Here is a 5618-nt window from a genome sequence, read left to right on the forward strand (position 1 = left end):
TTATTTTTTAATTTGTGTTTAATTTTAATTTTTATTATTTTAATTTATTCAAATTCATTTCTTTTTATAGTCTAAATAATATTAAAGTTAATCTAATTTTGGTACTTAATCCAATCCTCGTGGGATCGACACTCTACTCATTCATTATATTACTTGTGCGATTCGTACGCTTGCGAATTAGCCTAACAAGTTTTTGGTGCCGTTGCCGGGTATTTGTATTAATATCAATACTAATTAACTTGAATATTAGTTTAGACATTAATTGTTTTCATTTTTGTGTTCTCTTTTATTACATTTTTATTTGCATTTTTGAGTGTTCAAAAATAATAATAAAAATAAAAATAATAAAATATAAAAAAATAAAGAAAGAAAAAAAATCAAGTTCTTAACCGTTGTGATATTCTATTTCTTCTTTGTAGTTCACATTGGAATTTCGACTAAACATGGGAGACGAAATTGTGGATCAAAGGAATGGGCAAGCTAAAGCTTTAAGGGATTATGTTATGCCCTCTATTCAAGGAACACCCTCCAACATCACCAGACCAAGCATAGGGGAAAATAATTTTGAGATTAAGCCAGCTATTATTCAAATGATTCAAATCTTTGTTCAATTTAGCGGGTTACCGAACGATGACCCCAATGCTCACATAGCTAATTTTTTAGAGATTAGTGATACTTTTAAGCGAAATGGTGTCTCTAATGATGCAGTTAGACTTAGGCTATTTCCTTTTTCATTAAGAGATGAAGCTAAGTATTGGTTGAACTCTTTGCCTGCAGGGTCCATTACAACATGGGATGATTTAGCACAGAAATTTCTCAATAAATTCTTTCCACCTGCAAAAACTGCAAAGATGAGGAATGATATAACCAATTTTATGCAGGCAGACATGGAGAATTTATATGAAGCATGGGAGTGATTTAAAGAGTTGTTAAGAACATGTCCTCATCATGGGCTTCTAAAATGGTTAGTGGTTCAAACATTTTATAATGGTAATCCTGCTGTTATGAAATGTTTGAACCACTAACCACTTTGGAAGCCCATGATGAGGATATCTTCTTAACAACTCTTTAAACCGCTCCCACACTTCATATAAATTCTCCATGTCTGCCTGCATGAAATTGGTTATATCATTCCTCATCTTTGCAGTTTTTGCAGGTGGAAAGAATTTATTGAGAAATTTCTGTGCTAAATCATCCCATGTTGTAATGGACCCTGCAGGCAAAGAGAGTTCAACCAATACTTAGCTTTATCTCTTAATGAAAAAGAAAATAGCCTAAGTCTAACTGCATCATTAGAGACACCATTTTGCTTAAAAGTATCACAAATCTCTAAAAAATTAGCTATGTGAGCATTGGGGTCATCGTTCGGTAACCCGCTAAATTGAACAAAGATTTGAATCATTTGAATAATAGCTGGCTTAATCTCAAAATTATTTGCCCCTATGCTTGGTCTGGTGATGCTGGAGGGTGTTCCTTAAATAGAGGGCATAGCATAATCCCTTAAAGCTCTAGCTTGCCCATTCCTTTGATCCACAATTTCGTCTCCCATGTTTAGTCGAAATTCCAATGTGACTTACAAAGAAGAAATAGAATATCACAACGGTTAAAAACTTAATTTTTTTATTACTTTATTTTTTTATATTTTATTATTTTTATTTTTTTTATTATTATTTTTGAACACTCAAAAATGCAAATAAAAATGTAATAAAAGAGAACACAAAAATGAAAACAAACAACTAAAAACAATTAATGTTTAAACTAATATTCAAGTTAATTAGTATTGATATTAATACAAATCCCCGGCAACAGCACCAAAAACTTGTTAGGCTAATTCGCAAGCATATGAATCGCACAAGTAATATAATGAATGAGTAGAGTGTCGATTCCACGAGGATTGGATTAAGTACCAAACTTAGATTCACTATTATTGGGGTGGTTGCATGAATTTTCTTTGACAACATTTTCAAGTTGCATGGCATGCCTCGATCAATTGTTTGTGATAGGGATCCTACATTCACAAATTTGTTTTGGCAAAAATTATTTCAGCTTAATGGAACAACCTTTAATTTTATCTCAAGCTACCATCCTCAAACAGATGGGCAAAGTGAAGTAGTGAACAAAACTTTAGAGATGTATCTTAGATGCTTCACCAAAGCTCAACCAAAGGGCTGGACGAAATAGCTTACATGGGTAGAGTATTGCTACAACACCAGTTTCCAGTTTAGCACCAAACGAACACCCTTTGAGCTGGTTTATGGACAACCTCCTCCTACGCTCTTCACATATGTACCATGAACTACTAAAGTTGTAGCAATAGAGGAAAAGCTTACAATTAGAGACTACATTACTAAGGAAGCTCAAAATAGGATTAAGGAAGCTCAACTGAGAATGAAAACATATTATGACTTAAAGCACATGGAGTAGGAATTTGTAGTGGGTGACATGGTCTATCTCAAGCTACAACCTTATAGGCAATTGTCTATCTCCATGAGAAAAAACTTGAAGCTGTCAGCCAAATATTTTAGTCCCCTTAGAATCTTGCAGAAGATTGGCAAAGTAGCATACAAGCTAGAATTGCCAAGTAATTCCCGAATACATCCTGTATTTCACATTTCACTTCTCAAGAAAAAGATTGGTAAAGCACCCGTACAACAACAACTGCCCATTATGGATGCAACAAGGGAAAGGGTAATTCCAATTCCATTGGTTGTAATACCCCGAGAGCCCAGAGAAGTTAGAATATATCGAGGATAGTGTAAGAAAGGAAACAACACCAGCTGGATACCTTTTGGGCTGAATGTTGGCAAAGAACTCCCAAGTTAAGCGTGCTTAACCTGGGATAATCCAGGGATGGGTGACCCCCCTGGGAAGTTCGTGTAGGCCCATCAGAGTAAGTTGTTCTGGTTCTTCCTATCGCTCGAGCGGGATGTTACAGGTGGTATCAGAGCCGACCCCCGAGCCTCTGAGCGCGGTGGTGGGGCAAACCTCAGCGAGGAGGCTGAGTCCCGAGGGGGGTGTGAGGCCCCTATGGGGGGTGCGTGTAGGCACTTTAGGCGAATCCCACATCGGCCATGCACGGGGGGAGATCTGGGACCAGTTGTAAGGTCGCATGACGAGGACGTCATGTGCTTAAGGGGGGGAGAATGTAATAGCCCGAGAGCCCAGAGAAGTTAGAATATATCGAGGATAGTGTAAGAAAGGAAACAACACCAGCTGGATACCTTTTGGGCTGAATGTTGGCAAAGAACTCCCAAGTTAAGCGTGCTTAACCTGGGATAATCCAGGGATGGGTGACCCCCCTGGGAAGTTCGTGTAGGCCCATCAGAGTAAGTTGTTCTGGTTCTTCCTATCGCTCGAGCGGGATGTTACATTGGTTGTTCTAGATAGTAGGGTGAGGAAGACGAAGTAGCAAGTTTTAATTCATTGGCAAGGGTTATCTCTAGCTGATGCTACATGGGAGGATCGAGACTTTATCAAGAATCAATTTCCTGATTTCAGCCTTGAGGACAGGGTTGAAATTTAAGAGAAGGGGAATTGTTACATGTCTACCATGTAGTCTTGCCACATAATCCTTATTTTATTTCTTGTATTTGTTGAATGAGTTAATAGGTGAGGCCAAGCCACTTGGCCTGTTAGTCCAGACTTCTTCGATCCATTAGTTCAGATTCCTTTGGTTGATTTGTTAGCAGAATAAGTTCACAAATTATTTTGTTTGTTAGTGCCCTTATTTAAGGGAAAGCAGTTGTAATTTTTTTCTATTTAAAGTATTAAATAAAGTGGTAGAGGGGATATTCAGATTTCAAAACATTATATTTAACAATTAAGGTACATGCTCCCTTTACGATCCTAGTTATTTTATTTATTTCCTTTGGCTTGTTCAAACTAGGCAGAGGAAAGAGCACCATTTCTAGCTCAGTTGTACTGTTCTAGAGTATGTTCTAGTAATGTGAAGAGTCATGTAGAAGTTAGAAAGTAGTAACATGTTTTAAAATAGGTCATTAATAAATTGAAGCCTATATAAGGGCTTGAAATTGTAATCATCTAGAAGTTCTAGTAAAGAAGTCTTTCTTAGATCCTAGTTAAAAGCATCTCTCTCTAAGAGGCTTCTTTATATTATTGTGGGTAGATTGTTTATTTATTTTTCCAAGTCGAGTGTGTAAGTTTGGAAAAGGTTAACCTAGCCTCATTTGATCAGGTGATATCAATTAAGTGTCGCATATTCTAGCATAGCAATAAGTCAAGGGGTGATAATATGCTCTCTCACTTGGGATGAGATATGGGTACAAGGATCCAATATGTAACTTTCAGTTTCGATCAAAATTTTTGCTGCATCTCACACTAGGTATTGTTTGCTTTAGCTAAATATGTATAGGATTTGTTGACATGATTTTGTACAAAAAATGATGATATGGGAATGCCCCATTGTTTATTAACAGAGTATTTTGATTTGTGCAATAATGTGAATAATTAATTTCATGTAAACAATATAAAACATGTGATTAACATATGTAGTTCACATAACATAATAGCTAATGTGATAATAGCATGTGTGGGATACAACTAGAAATATGGAAGCAGAGTTGGGAGCATAGGCATAACCATACACTACAAACCCATAATGAAGCAAGAATATTATGATTATCCAAACCATGCACTACACACCCATACATAGAATCAGGCTAACTCAAGGTATGGGCCCCCAAAAAATGGGAACACCAGGAGAAGTAAATGAGAGAAGTCAAAGAAGACACTAGAGAGAGAGAGGGACGTCACAGGAGACCGACCAAGAGACGTCAATGAGAGGAGACGACAAATGCCGATAGGAACCGAGAAACTATGAGACGTCGTTGCCAATGGTCACGACATGCGAAACGATGAGAGGAAGGAGACCAAGAGCAAAAGACAATAGATGCACGGTTTTCGATCATCTAGGGTCCTACCAACTCTTAAGAGGGCCTGTACAAAACAATGATTGGTTGAGAAAAACCACTATCCCCACTCATGGATGCGAGACACACAAAGGTATGCAAACCTTTTGCAATGCCCCATCTCCAAGGACCTTTGTTGTTTTTTGTTCCCTAATATGACCCAAAGCAATGACGATTTTTTCGGGTGGGTCTTCATAGGCTTCGGCCCAAGATTGAAGGACCCAAGACCTTTACCATCCTCTTTAGGCAGCCCATTTTAGAAGTCGGGCCACAAGCCCACTCCTCATTTTAGAGGAGAAATGGGCCTCGGCCCATTTGCTCAAATAGGGTGAAACCCACTCAAGCTTAGCCCATATCTTCTTTAACCCACATATAAAAGAGACTTTTGTCTCTTCTGTTGGCGTCTCTATCTTTTTTCGGTCGAGCCCTAGTTTCCCCCTCCCCTTTCTCTCTCTCTCTCTCTCTCTCTCTCTCTCTCTCTCGTGTTTCCTATCTTGGCCGATTGCTTCATCGCTTCAGTCCTTGTTCATCTAATAGCGATGAAGGCACTCTTGCCTTCTGTGGATGCTGTTTCCTTTGGTGGATTCAACCGTCTTTCCTTTTGTGAGGAAGGTGGTCCCTTTGATGTCGCTGGGAGCACCCTATTTATTCTGATCTGGGTTCTTCCTTTCGGGTAAGTGATTCTTCTCG

At 38.2% G+C, this 5618-nt stretch overlaps 2 non-coding genes across 2 annotated transcripts; one reads left to right on the forward strand and one right to left on the reverse strand.

The window, feature by feature from the left end:
* Positions 1–848: 848 nt before the first annotated feature.
* Positions 849–955, reverse strand: LOC127805370 (small nucleolar RNA R71). Its single transcript, XR_008024106.1, has one exon. It is a non-coding gene; the product is annotated as a small nucleolar RNA R71 (small nucleolar RNA).
* Positions 956–1035: 80 nt separating this feature from the next.
* On the forward strand, positions 1036–1142 carry LOC127805384 (small nucleolar RNA R71). Its single transcript, XR_008024118.1, has one exon. It is a non-coding gene; the product is annotated as a small nucleolar RNA R71 (small nucleolar RNA).
* The last annotated feature ends 4476 nt before the right edge of the window (positions 1143–5618 follow it).

This window comes from Diospyros lotus, chromosome 6 (genome assembly GCF_014633365.1).
Source record: "Diospyros lotus cultivar Yz01 chromosome 6, ASM1463336v1, whole genome shotgun sequence".
In the NCBI taxonomy this organism is placed as follows: Eukaryota; Viridiplantae; Streptophyta; class Magnoliopsida; order Ericales; family Ebenaceae; genus Diospyros; species Diospyros lotus.